General features: G+C 39.1%; 1 protein-coding gene across 1 annotated transcript in view; it reads left to right on the top strand.

Moving 5' to 3' along the window:
- The window catches only part of TPK1 (thiamin pyrophosphokinase 1), a 601,906-nt gene that overhangs the window by 437,239 nt on the left and 150,404 nt on the right, over nt 1-14,263 (top strand). The gene's annotated exons all lie outside the window — the stretch shown is intronic.

The raw sequence follows: 14,263 nt of genomic DNA on the forward strand, positions 1-14,263 counted from the left end.
TTACTACTTAAATTATAGACTATAGTATTTATATGATCTTCTGTACTGTTTTACACCTTTTTGCTTAATTTCTAAATGTTTAAACCTTTTTCTATGTGATGCTGGTCTTGCAAAAAACATTTATAGACATGTTATAAAATGAGTATAAAGGGCTGTCAGAGAAATTGAGATAAAAATCCTTAAGAACTATAATGATGTTACGTTAGCATAGCGAAAGGTAACCTATAAATAGGTGTTGTTGGGGTAGGCTCTGGGGTCTGAAGCCCCTGTTATGTGGCTATTTAGCTTCAGATTAACACGTGATGGAGGAGTCAGGAGGATAAGTGTTTCATTTTTTTATTTTACATTATAACATTTAAATACATAAACCCTTTATTTAAACATGTTATGCTGTAAATACATTAAAAAAATGGACAAATCAACCAAAAAAAGCAAACAGTATAATACAAGGCAATTACCTAATTTCCACAAGCCTAATAAGACAGAAACACAAGTCACCAATACCCCCAACATTTCAACACCAACTGTCTGTCTTTGTCTTTTTCAAGGATGTCGGTCAAAAGGGCAGCCAGTTTCTGCCCAAACGTTGGGGGGTATTGGTGGCTCGTGTTTCTGTCTTATTAGGCTTGTGGAAATTAGGTAATTACCTTGTATTACACTATTTGCCTTTTTTTCTGTTCTTTTGTCCATTTGTTTTATGTATTTACAGCATAACTTATTTGAATGAAGGGTTTATGTATTTAAATGTGGCTCTTATCGTGTGTATTTTGTATCTTTGTATATAATAGACTTGTTGGAGGCACCAGAGTGAGTGCTTGTGAGGATTGCACCTAATGTTTCAGTTAGATTTGTTTTGTCTCTCCATGCATTGTTGTTACTTTAATTTTACATTAGGCAGCTTTTTCTAAAAGTACCTACTGGATATAAAAAGAAAGATCAGTAGTATAGTGCGGCATCAGGTTAATTAGAGGAAGGGGATGTTGCCCCAAGTGCCTGTTGCGATAGGGTGCGCATCCCTCTATTAGTTACATATCATGAAAGGATTGCATTGAATATCTGGCTGTGCAGCATGTGTTTTTTGTTCTGGTTATGCATTATTTCAAATCTGGGAGCGCATCGTTAGCATGGTATTCATGGATTGAGAGGAAGGTGCATGACTTGAAAGTTTAGGAGATGACTCATAGAGAGTCATCAAATTTTACTTTGGTCTCAAACCCCAGGTGTTTTTGGAACTTAGCAATGCCGCTGGTACGAGGGGTTCCCCAGTGCCAGTCAGTGGTTTCTTGTTTGCTAAGTAAACAATTTATTTTGTACAGCTACAGCATGGGAGTCCCTGAAACAATGTAACCTTCTTAATAATAGCAACGCACTGGGCACTGTTTGTTGAAGCATTAACTTGCTTTTATGAAAGACAGGTTATGTCACTTTAACCCGACTGCTATCAAGCTAGTGTGACATGATCTGTCTGTCTTAAAACCAAGTTAAGATTTGCTATCGACTTATTAATCTATCAGGATGTTGTAGTGCATATCACATACATAAATCTTATTTTTCTAAGACCTTTGATAAGAGTTCCCTGTATTGATATATGACTGATGCACAAGTTACAAATCATTAGTTACACTACATTAGCAATGTAAAATGTATCCAAGTTTGAATGGCATTAATTGGCTGAGCATATCAGTTGATGCTGTCAGCCAACAAATGCATTTTGGGTGGAGGCACGCACAATCAATTTAAAAAGGAATTGTCACCTCTTTAAAATATGGAAGTTCCTTCACCACATTATTATTTTATTAGAGCACTTACTGGGGTGAATAAAGTAGAGGAAGTAGTTACAATATATGCCTACATCCACTGCATTAGTTTATTCTGAGCTGCGGTCGTCACATGAAAAGTAAGGTTCACTAAGAAATGTAAGAAGACCTTCCATACCAGTGCATGCACATTTAGCATATTCTACAGCAGTGCTGTACATAGAGCCTTGCAGGGGGTAACTAATTTGTATGTGCATATGCAAAGCATTTAAATCAAAATAGAAACTTATCTATAAAGATTGTTTTTTAAGCACAATTAATAACTAACATTTAGCTAGCTATTGGGTTGTGCTAAATGTGCAACAGAGTCTGTACCTCTTTAAATTCTAAATGAGTCTGAATTAGGGAAAAATGATAAATGATAAGGGCCTGACAATAATTATAGACAACAGACTAGGCAACAATGTGCAGTGTCAGTCAGCAGTTGCAAATGACAATAAGGTACTGTCAGGCATAAATTGAGTAATAATTTACTTGACGGAACCTTTTGTATAAATTAATGGTAAGACCATGGAAATTGTGGACCATTTTTGGAAATAATTTCCTTTAACTGGAAAAGTGCAGACAAGCTCTAAAATATTTAAGTGGTATGGAAGATTTTAGTTATGTAGAAAGGCTAGAAACTTTGAATGTTTACTTTATAAAAAAAAGTATCTCAGAGGGGATATGATAACAAAATAAAATATGCAAATATAGTACTTTAATTTTCTAGTAATCTGTTCAATAACAGAACTGTACAAAGGACAAGAGGCTCCCTATTTAGACTTAAAAGGGATATTTTCCTTAAGAAAAGCAAAGGGTTAATCACAGTAACCACAATAAAAATGTGGAATTATTGGCCTGAAAAATGTGGTGGCTTGTCTGTAGGGGCACCTCGGGTAGCACTCCATCAGGTCATTCTTGTCCTTCTATATATATATTTCCCATGTTAAGACTGACATTATTGTGGAATCTGCTCAAATTAACCAACATTGGTGGTATGATTCCCACCGAGGATTGGAAGGTATCCGGCAAATGTTTAGTTGTAGTAGTGGTGCCAAAAACAAGGAAACTAAAAACTTGCAAAAATTAAAATTAAAACATACCTAAAATATAAAAAAATTGTTTCCAATTATATTCCCTAAGTGTTTTACAAATAAAACAGGCATTTTCAAGTGAATTGTAATCTTTAATGTTATGTAATGTAATGCAGTGCAATATGATTTTGATTTCCTGTGTATAGTAGTTCAACTTATTTTTTGTAAATAAATACTTAAAGGGACACTATAGTCACAATAAAAAAAACACAGCTTATTATATTTTTTTATGCTGAGTGTAATCAGTTCCTGTAGGCTTTTTTCAGTAAACACTGTGGGGTTTTTTTCAGAGAAAATGCAGTTTTTACATTACAGCCTAGGGATACTTCCACCATCCACTCCTCATATGGCTGCTACAGGTGCTTCAAGGGGGAGTGCTACACAGTGTGCAGCACTGCTATTCAGTGTCTCCACCCTCTGTGTGGAGACACTGAACTTTCCTCATAGAGATGTGTTAATTCAATGCATCTCCATGAGGAGATGCTGGTTGGCCAAGGCTGTTTGGCTTGTCCTGGATCTACACTGATCTACCTCCTTGACAGTCTCAGCCAATCCAATGCTTTCCTATGTGAAGGTGCAAAGCCAGCCAAGCAGCAGCAGACTGCAATAAAGGTAAGATTTTACTATATTTATGGGGGGAAACAGGGGCCAAAGGGACTAGATGGTGTTTTAACACTATAGGGTCAGGAATACATGTTTGTGTTCCTTTATTAGTAGCCTATAGATAGAACCCTGGGCCTGTAACACAAAAAGTGTGAGATCAAATTGTGCATTGTGTTGTTTTTTTGTTTTATTTCTTTGCTCATTCATTCCTCCAATTTACATTCTTTGTTCCTAAGTGCATCATATTCATAACTTTTTATTCTAATGTCATATATGTATATTGTATTATTCTATTGTGTGAATACAGTGAATATATTTACTACATGTGAGATCTCAAATAAAGGAATATTTGTGTGTGAATTAACAAAAGAAATCATAAAAGAAATACAACATGTTATGCCCTTATAAGGCATTCAACACCAGGTGTCCTATAACTTAACCCCTTAAGGATACATGACGGAAATATTCCATCATGATTTCCTTTTATTCCAGAAGGTGTGTCCTTAAAGGGTTAATCACTAGGGTAAAAAGGAACTAAAGATGTATACAAAGCTCAGCTGTATCTACTGAAAATGTATCCACTAATCCCAAGAGTTTTCTGAAAAGGTGCCAAATCTGTTAAATTAACCTTAGTGATGGAAAGGGATTACACTCCCTTTATTGGAAGTCATCCTTTAAATTGCCCTTTTTTACTCTCCGCTACACAGTATGAATAAATGAAATATAACGGCAACCCTGACGACCTCCTCTTTTGTGGCTGCCTATGTTGACTTTGTAATTTAAGTTGTAAGAAAAAAATGATTTATTTGACAGGTCATTCTACACTGCCATGTAAGGTTTTAGTAGTAAAAAAAAAACAAAAAAAAACACCTAGCACTTGTTAGGAGAAATTTTTGTATATAGCTGTTTTTTTTTTTTTGTCTTGTTTTTAATTAAAAGTCAAATAATATATTGTTTAGTACACCTAAAGGGGCTAGTAACCACAAATTAAATATGTTTTGAATGAAATGGTACAATTTGCACAAAAAAATGGTTCAATTTGCAATTATAATTTAAAAAAAAAATAAAATTTTAACCACAGTACCAACGGTCTAAATGTTAAAACATATGAAATGTAAATTATTTGATATAAATGTAAATACAATGTATATTATATATGTATTAAAATACTGAATAAGTGCAGCTTGGAGATAATAATAAATGACACAAGAAAATTATGCTAATGCTGTCAAAGCATGGCAGAAATTATCAGAGAGAGAAAATATAGTGTACATTGAAAACTGCACATTAATTTATAAAAGTGTATTATAAATCCATAGCTCCTTGTAAAAATACAGCATCTCCACAAAAAGCTCAGGACTTTAAGAAGTTAAAGTCCTGAGCTTAAATGTGCCACTGCACTAGTGTGTGACACTTCATTACATTTTAAATACATGAAAAAATATTTTGCCATAAATCGCCTTTGAAAACTGAATGATATCTTGTCCTTAAATCACAAAGTCCATGTTCTTGCATTGCTCTTGTAAGTAATTTAGCAAAATGTCTGCTGACTAAGAGAAAAGTACTTGTTAAAATAGAATGCAATGACTCTGAAATTCAGCTTTTATGTCGCTATCCCCAGCGGAGAGGTAGCAAATAAATAGTGAAGGTGAGAGAGAGAGAGCGAGACGCTGGATATTCTGCGAGGGAAGGTGAATTAAAAAAGACAAATTGGCAATATAACACATAATTTTATTTATAGCAATTTGCCATATGAATATTACTGCTTGTTGTTATATAACGTGTAAAGAGGGTGACCCTCGTTGTTTGGCCGTTCTACATAAGAGGAAAGGATGAAGGTACGAGCTTCTTCAGGACTGCTAAAGGGATGATATAAATCTAAAACCACAATTTTTCGGGACGTTTATAGATCTATACCGTACACTTCCCTCATAGTTCGGTGTGCTATGTTTATCTAATTAAAGCACATTTTGGGGTGCCATAAACCTAGGTCAGTTCTAAACCTTTTATTTTTTGTCAGAGATCTAAATTGTACGCATGGAGGGAGCCTGGTGACCAATTCTTCAACTGAAAAATTGGCTTGAAGTGAGATAAAATTATATTTAAAATACATTTTGCAAAGTCAATAAAATAGGCACTTTCCACTGTCAACTTTTACATATACCGGGAAGGGTCAAATCACTGCAGGAAACAACTTATCGTGGTCAGGTATGTACTTCAAATACTGGTGATACAATATTTGGCACTACTGCAAATCACTACCTAAAATATTTGGAGCTACCTAGAGAGATACCCAGATCTATTTTATCAGAGTACAAATGTTATTATCTCTCTGGCATCTGTAGAATTACTATTTTTCAAATTCCAAAAACTATCCTTGGAAAGATTGCACGCACTGCTTTAAACAAAAATTATATATATATATATATATTTACACACAAAGTAAGGACAGGAGCACGCTCGGTTTTTCCAATATGTATTCAAACAATTCAAAAGTTTTACATCATCGTTTTAACCCTCCTAGGTCTTTATCAAGATGGAATCAAAATTATTCAACTCCCATTGCAAATCAGGTTTATTGTCAATATTTACAGAATTTCAGCCGTTTGCAATGAACAAATCAGACAAAAGCAATTGAAATAGTTTAAAACAACAAATACTTCAAGTGTTTGTCCCAAATTAAACTGAAAATGCAACTAATAATGACTTATCCAGGCTCAAAATTATTCAACCCCTGAATAGAATCACTCACAACAGCACAAATGTGCAAAACAGGTGTTCTCTCAAGCAAACCTGATGCAACTAAACAAGGGCTTTATTAGTTGAACCAGATGTGCTTGAGCTGGAACACTTTGAATACCTGAACTGGTTATGGGTTTGTTTAGTGTCACGTTTGACTGCATGTTAGAAATATGGCTTAGTCAAAAGAATGGGCCACAAAGTTAAGAGAAGAGATCATCACCATTCACAATCAAGGAAGAGGATACAAAAAGATAGCGAAGTCACTGAACGTTCCTAGAGACAGCGTTGAAAGCATAGTTTGCAAGTTGAAGGAACAGTGTTTGCACTAACTGGAATAAGGAAGCTATGTAAGACTACAACCATATTTCAGAAAAGGCAGGTTGTAAAAAATTATTAAGTGACTGCAAAAGACCGTCAGCAAGACTTGGTGGCAACAGGTACTGAGGTTTCAGTGAGCACAGTAAGGCGTGTACTAAATGCAGAACGTTTCCATGCGCAAACTCCAAGATGTACACTACTGCTGACCAAGGAGCACAGGAAAAGGCAGCTTCAAAATACTCCAAATCATATAAATAAACCACAGAAGTTTTGATATTCTGTGAATGAGTTTGTTTTCTCTCTCTCTGCTCTCCACTGGGATGTTTCTCTGTGATCTGCAGTAACCGAATCTGGCCAGGCTATAATAATTATGCATGATGCCCCTGGATGTATTTGCCAGTCACCACAGGGTTAGATGTAGTATTAGTAATACTACATATAATTTATCATCGGTTCTTAACTTCCAAAGAATGCAAGACTAAATGTGTTTTTTTCCAGATGGAAAGAGCCCATAAAAACTTCACTAGATGCCAGTTCTTGGCTTGTGCTTTATTGACCTTATGACTCCCCAAACCTCTACCCATGGGCAGCAGGTGGGGACTACAATTAAATGTAGAAGGAGGGTTGGACATGCTTTTATTCATACCCCTCAAAAACTCAAAAAAGTATGTCCACCTGCACTCCTCCTCCCCCCAGCTATTCCCACCTCCCCAAGTCCCTATATACTCCTCTCAAAAACAAATGACATTATATCACTGAATCCAGAATTTCCAATGCTATGTATAATATAATTGATATTTTTTGAAAATCAGTATTATTTGAAGCAATAGTTATCAGTTCCCGATAAGTCTTCAATGGTAGGAATAAAGTGATTTTCAACTAAATAAATACTTATATGGAGCTAACAACGTTATGATTGGTTTATAATTGAGGCCATAGTGTTTTAAAAGAATGTAGGAAATTTCTCATTTGTTGTGGAATTATCACATAATGATGAAATCTTGTGACAAAAAACAAACAAGTACATGCTTGCCTTGAAGATGAAGAGTCTTTGTTTATCATTTAACTTTATTCTACTATCCCCACAGATACCTAGGGTTTTTTGGGGGTTTTTTATGCTACACAGTTGGTGTCCTGCAGAGGGGGGACCAAGTCATTGTTTTGCAAGTCAAAAGTAAGTCTCAAGTCTTTGCATTCAAGTCCCGAGTCAATACAGGCAAGTCCAAGACAAGTGCCGAGTCAAGACAGTCAAGAGTCCATAACGTGTTTATACCATAGGTAAAAAGCTCTCACTACACATAACTACTTCAGTTTACTCACACATACACACTTATCAGAGACAGCGCACACACAAAACATACTTTACACATCAGGCAGCTCACATATACATACAAACACAAATACCACAAACAGCTTCTGCCACATGCACTCATCCACACAACTCCACAAATAGACCACATTCCTACTCAAACCTCTACAAGTGAACCCATCCACACACACAATTTCATAAACACAATGTGCAGCCACTCATACATAACACACAATACATACATCTCTCACCCATACACAAAAGTGAAATTTAGATAGCATACCCTAATACAATGGGATTTGCATAGATCATGGATCTTTTAAATTACATCTGAGCATAAGCCATTTTACTTCATTTTTCTGGCATTTAGCAAATCAACCTGGTATTGGAGGACGTTTTGTTCTGTGATTTAACTTTTTTTCCCATGTAGGGGTAAAGATTTGAAGGAGGATAAAACTGCAAAATAGCATCAAATTAGCTTATTACCAAATAGCCATTGTTTGTCATATAATCCAATCACGCTTCAGCGCAGTAAATATTAAACTTTCTTTTCCCTTATTTTGTGCCTCCGTCTGGTTGAAGTCATTATACCATGCTCTGCTTTTCTCATCAGATACTGTAAGTAGCACACAGCATGGTGCCAGGAGGATGTTTTCTTAACAGCATGTTTCTAGAGAGATGCGATTTGAGCATCTGTAAACCCTAATACAAATGTTTGTGTGTATTGTGGGGTAGAGAATATATTTTCTGGCATTGTAATATTTTAATTACCTTTCCCTTTTTTATTTTCCTCATAAGTGTATAGCTCTCTTATTAAACATTTCTGATCTATTGGGAGCACATTATGAGTGGAAGATTGTATGCTTTATGCTACATGTGAGAAAGAAGCTACATTTATATTGCTGTCTTTTTACTCTAACGACATGAGATATAGACACATTTTGACACCTTCTTCAACTTGTGTCTTATCAGCTAGGGTGTAAGAGAGCTAAATATTAAAGGATCACTATAGGCACCCAGACCACTCCAGCTTAAAGAAGTGGTCTGGGTGTCAGGTCCCCCTGGTTTTAACCCTGCAGCTGTAAACATAGCAGTTTTAGAGAAACTGCTATGTTTACATTGAGGGTTAATCCAGCCTCTAGTGGCTGTCTTCCTGACAGCCACTAGAGGTCGCTTCCACAATCCTCAATGCGATAATCGCATTGAGGACACGCTGGACGTCCATAGGAAAGCATTGAGTAATGCTTTCCTATGGGCGGTTTGAATGCGCGCATGTCTCTAGCCCCGCCTGCGCATTTGGAGCTGACGTCGGCAGGGGGAGGAGAGGTCACCAGCGCCGAGGGAGCCCGGCACTGGATTAAGGTAAGTGGCTGAAGGGGTTTTAACCTCTTCAGCCCAGCAGGAGGGGGGACCTAATAACCCTGTAGTGCCAGGAAAACTAGTTTGTTTTCCTGGCACTATAGTGCTCCTTTAAGCATAGTTTGTTTTAAAAAAAAAAAAAACACAAAACCTGCATTTTACCATTTGCTTTTAACTTTTAACTGTTTTTGTTAAACAATATATAAATACATTTAAATAGATGTAACGTTATTTGAAACATGGTATGCATATTTACTCATGAATCACCCCCAATCATTGCTCGGTAAAACATCAATCTCTATGTCATCTTTTTTTTTTTTTACTTTTTTATTGTGAATGTTAAAAACAGCATAGGTGCAATCTCAGCCACGTGAAATATGTTGAATGCTAGATACAGTATCAGGAGTGTACATGAAGCATTCACATTTACTTTTTTCTCTTTTCTTTTCTCTTCTTTGCATTTAACAGTAAAACACAGGTAAAAGATAACTAACATTTGTCAGGTATAGTACATTGATGAAGATTCATCAGACCGTGTAGGTGTAGCAAGGGTCTGCAGGATCAAAATTGACAGATTTTGGACAGACCCATCTTGGCTCCATAATAGAATCAATCTAGGTTTAACCTGAAACTTTTTCGAGGTCGAGAACTATATACAGGCACCAGTCCATTGAACCTCCCTGCCCACCAATCCAAAAGAACATTAAGAACAAAGTTATGGTAGGGCAGCATTGGATAGGGTACTTATAGGATCCCGCCCGGCCACCATCTCAGCCAAGAACCAAGCCGTGCACTCCAGTGTTGTTGTGATTTTAGATTGAAAGGAGGTATCCATTGTGGAAATATACCACCTCCATGTAATGAAGAATTTTTTGACCAAGATTTCCTTGTTGGTTAAAGTATAAAGCCAACCCATGTTAAACACATGGCCAACTAGGCAGCCGCCTGGGGCCCTGTTTATAGGGGGGTGCCAGCCATGGATCTTTATTGCTCTGCACTCTGCTCGTTTGGCCGCCCCATTGGAGAAGTTCTACAAATCGTGCCACCGGCCATGTTACCGGGCGCTAGGGAGCACTTACATGTCTGCTGACTACCGCCCAGGGTAATACTGGTCCAGCGGCATCCACTTCAGTCTGCTCAGCCAGGCCTCCCACAAAGACTGCCATGGCCGCAACAGAGTGAGGGTGCTTTCATTTCTCTCTCCAACCCCTTGCACTGTATGTGGGGACAAATGGGCAGGAGCATAGCAGGGCTGAGACGGAATGAAGGTGGCCAGATGCTGGGAAGCTGCCAGGAACACAAGGTAAGAGTGACATCACAATGTGTGTTTGTGAAGAACTTGTGTTTGTGCATGTCAGTCTGTATGGGTCAGTGTGTGTCTGTATGGGTCAGTGTGTCTGTATGGGTCAGTGGATGTCTGTATGGGTCAGTGGATGTCTGTAGTGTGGGTCAGTGTCTGTAGTGTGGGTCAGTGTCTGTTTGCAGTATTGGTGTGTGTATGTCTGTATGGGTCAGTGTGTGTCTGTATGGGTCAGTGTGTGTCTGTATGGGTCAGTGTGTGTCTGTATGGGTCAGTGTGTGTCTGTATGGGTCAGTGTGTGCCTGTATGGGTCAGTGTGTGCCTGTATGGGTCAGTGTGTGCCTGTATGGGTCACTGTCTGTCTGTAGTGTGGGTCAGTGTCTGTCTGTAGTGTGGGTCAGTGTGTGCCTGTATGGGTCAGTGTCTGTTTGCAGTATGGGTCTGTGTATGTCTGTATGGGTCAGTGTGTGCCTGTATGGGTCAGTGTGTGCCTGTATGGGTCAGTGTGTGCCTGTATGGGTCAGTGTGTGCCTGTATGGGTCAGTGTCTGTCTGTAGTGTGGGTCAGTGTCTGTCTGTAGTGTGGGTCAGTGTCTGTCTGTAGTGTGGGTCAGTGTCTGTTTGCAGTATGGGTCTGTGTATGTCTGTATGGGTCAGTGTGTGTCTGTATGGGTCGGTGTTTGTCTGGGTCACTGTTTGTCTGTATGGGTCTGTGTATGTCTGTATGGGTCAGTGTTTCTGTGTGGGTCAGTGTGTGTCTGCATGGGTCAGTGTGTATGTACGTCAGTCTGCATGGGTCAGTTTGTGCGCCAGTCTGCATGGATCAGTGTGTATGCGTCAGTCTGTGTGTGTCAGTACGTGTGTGCGCGTCAGTCTACTTGGGTCAGTGTATGTCAGTCTGCATGAGTAGGTGGAGCAAATGGGGTGGCAAAATAGTTTTTGCCTAAGGCTGCAAAAATCCTTACAACGGCCTTAAGTGGAGTACCAGGGTGGTTCCATGCCTAAAGAATGGTCTTGCGGCCCACCGCTGCTATGATCATGCCAAAACATCTATTAGGTACGGGGTTGCCAGGGGTGGGTCCCAACAATAGGAAACTAGGGTTTAATGGCAATGGCATAATTTTGTTGTTCGTTAAGTATTGTGCAACCTCCCTCTAGAAGTCCTGTATCAGGGGGCACTCCCACAGACAGTGATACAGGTCCGCATTGTGTGGGTGCATGTGAAACAGGTAGGGGAGTCTTTCCTTGCCATCAGATGAAGTCTATGCAGTATAAAATATGAATAGTGTGTGGTTTCTAGCATGTCATGATAGGCAACCATGGGGAGCAGTTGACTCTAGGCGTAGTATGCGTTTAGGATGTGTAATGTCAGGGAAATTAATCTTCCACTTCCCTAGACCCGTTTGTAGTGTGCTCCAGTAGGTGTGTATCGCAGAAGGGCATAGAGAGTGGATATGAAGTAAAAGGCTGAATTTGTGGTTTATAACAGATAATCCAGCGAATTACTCCAGTCAGAGGATGTGAGGTGCTGGCTTAAAGTGCCAAAGTAGTGCCGTACCTGAAAGTAGGCGAACCAGGGTCCCGTTAAGCGTTCTCTGAGGCCACCTATGGTAAAAAAATGTGTGTGTCAAAATCTAAGAAGGAACTCAACAACACGAGACCGTGCCTTGATTAGGATTGAATAGGATTGAATAGGTATGTATTGGATCTGCTTTGGAACTCAGGGTTCCAGAGCAAAGGTAAATGTAGAGAAGACAGTGGGCTCGCCCCCAACCTAGCATGAGCCAACTTCCAAGCCTTAATAGGGATGGCCACCAGGGGGTTGGAGAGAATGTTGTCTAGGAGTAGGTTTTGCGGTCTGAGTAGGAGAGTCGGAAGGGAATCTGGCAGTGCTAGAAAGGAGCCCAAGGCCAGGTCTGAGGATCTGGATTACAATTGAAACCAGTCAAGCATGTGTCGGAGCTAAGTTACCAAACTGTACTCTTTGGCATTAGGAAGATTAAGTCCTCCATTGGATTTTGTTTGATAAAGCTTAGTTAAGCTCAGCCTGGACCCCCGCCCAGTGGTGTATCCTGGTTTTGTGCTGCCTTAGGCAAAGGCCACAAAGGTGTGCCGAAGTAGCATAGTTTCAGTACGTATGTGAGATGTTGCTAGGTGATACTATCAAATGCCTTTTCTATATCAAGGCTGATGAGGAAAGAGGAGGGAGATCTCACCCACCCCAGCCCCCACATCAGCAGACAACGCCCTCCAGACTTCCTTGACCACCTGCCTTCCCATCCCAAACCCCAGTTGGTGACTTATAAGAATCCTGGGCAAGAAATATTGAACTCTTAAGGCTATGATTTTAGCGAGGATTTTAAGGTCCAAGTTGAGTAACGATATAGGACGGTAAGATGCCAAATATTCCACTTCTCTACCCAGTTTCAGTAATAGTACCGTATGTGCCTGATTAAGGGAATCTAATGAGAGTCCGTTTAAATAGATCTGGTTAAAAAAGAACTTAAGCGTGGGACTGAATTGGTTTTTTTAGAGTGTTATAATATTCGGCAATGTATTCCATCTGGGCCCGGAGCTTTACCCGATTTAAGGGACACAATGGCCATATGGATTTCTTTTTCAGTGTTATTTTCGCTAAGGAGTTCCCTCGAGTCCCCGTCTAAGTGAGGTAGGTTCAGATTTTTTAGGAAAGCCATACCATGGTCATGATGATCACTTTACTTGCCGTTGCTGGTTTGAACCCAGTTTTAGGGTTGGCCACATGGGCCAACAACTTCTCAGACCTTCTCCCCAATCTGAAAAAAATGTTTCTGAAAGTCTAATTTTGATTGTGCATAGTTAGTTATGTAAATGTTTAGAGTGGATTTAGCGTCAAGATAAGTTTGTTTGTTTTCGTCAGATGGGTTAGCCAAATACCTTGTATGAGATTGTTTAAGGTCTATTTCTAATACCGCATAGTCCTTCTGCCATTTTTTCTTAGCAGATGAATTATAGGAAATTCTGTCCCTTCATGACTGCCTTGGACATCTCCCAGAGTAATTTTGGCTCTTCCAAATGTTTTAGATGGTGATCTAGGAAGTTCGCCCAGTGAGTCTGTGAGTCTGGAATGATGGTTGACTAGTGAGATATGAGGGAAGTGCCAGTGTCTAGTATGTGTAGGGGACGGTAGGGTGGATATCACCATTGTGATAGGTGCGTGGTCAGATATCGCAATCGATTCAATGGTTCTTTCTTAAATATATGGTTAAAGTGTTGGGGTCACTAAAAACATTTTTATTCTGGAAAAAGAATCGTGCCCCAGAGGGTGGAAGGTGTAGTCTCTTTCACCGCCATGGAGTATCCTCCAAGGATCGTGTAGATTATAGGAGGACATGAGGTGGGATAGACTGCGGTCTCTGTCTGTGGGAGGAGTTACGCCTCACCAGGATCTGTCTCTACTCAGCTCCAATACCGCATTAGAATTCCCCATTGACTATCACTTGATCTAGAGAGAAAGGAGAGGAGGAACACTGCCGTGAATAAAATAATTAAAACATAACTTTTAATAGTGAAAGAATACGATGGTGATAGTTATATAGAAAATTACTCTCAATAGACCTCAATGTACAGAAAGGGAATACGGAGAGAAAATATGTGAAGTTTAAATTAGTTAATATCAGTTAGAATGATAGACAGTTAGAATGATAGTCAAGATAGACAGATATAATTAAACATTTTAATATCCAGCTCTAAGCAGAGAA

The sequence above is a fragment of the Pelobates fuscus genome, chromosome 4 (genome assembly GCF_036172605.1).
Source record: "Pelobates fuscus isolate aPelFus1 chromosome 4, aPelFus1.pri, whole genome shotgun sequence".
Lineage (NCBI taxonomy): Eukaryota > Metazoa > Chordata > Amphibia > Anura > Pelobatidae > Pelobates > Pelobates fuscus.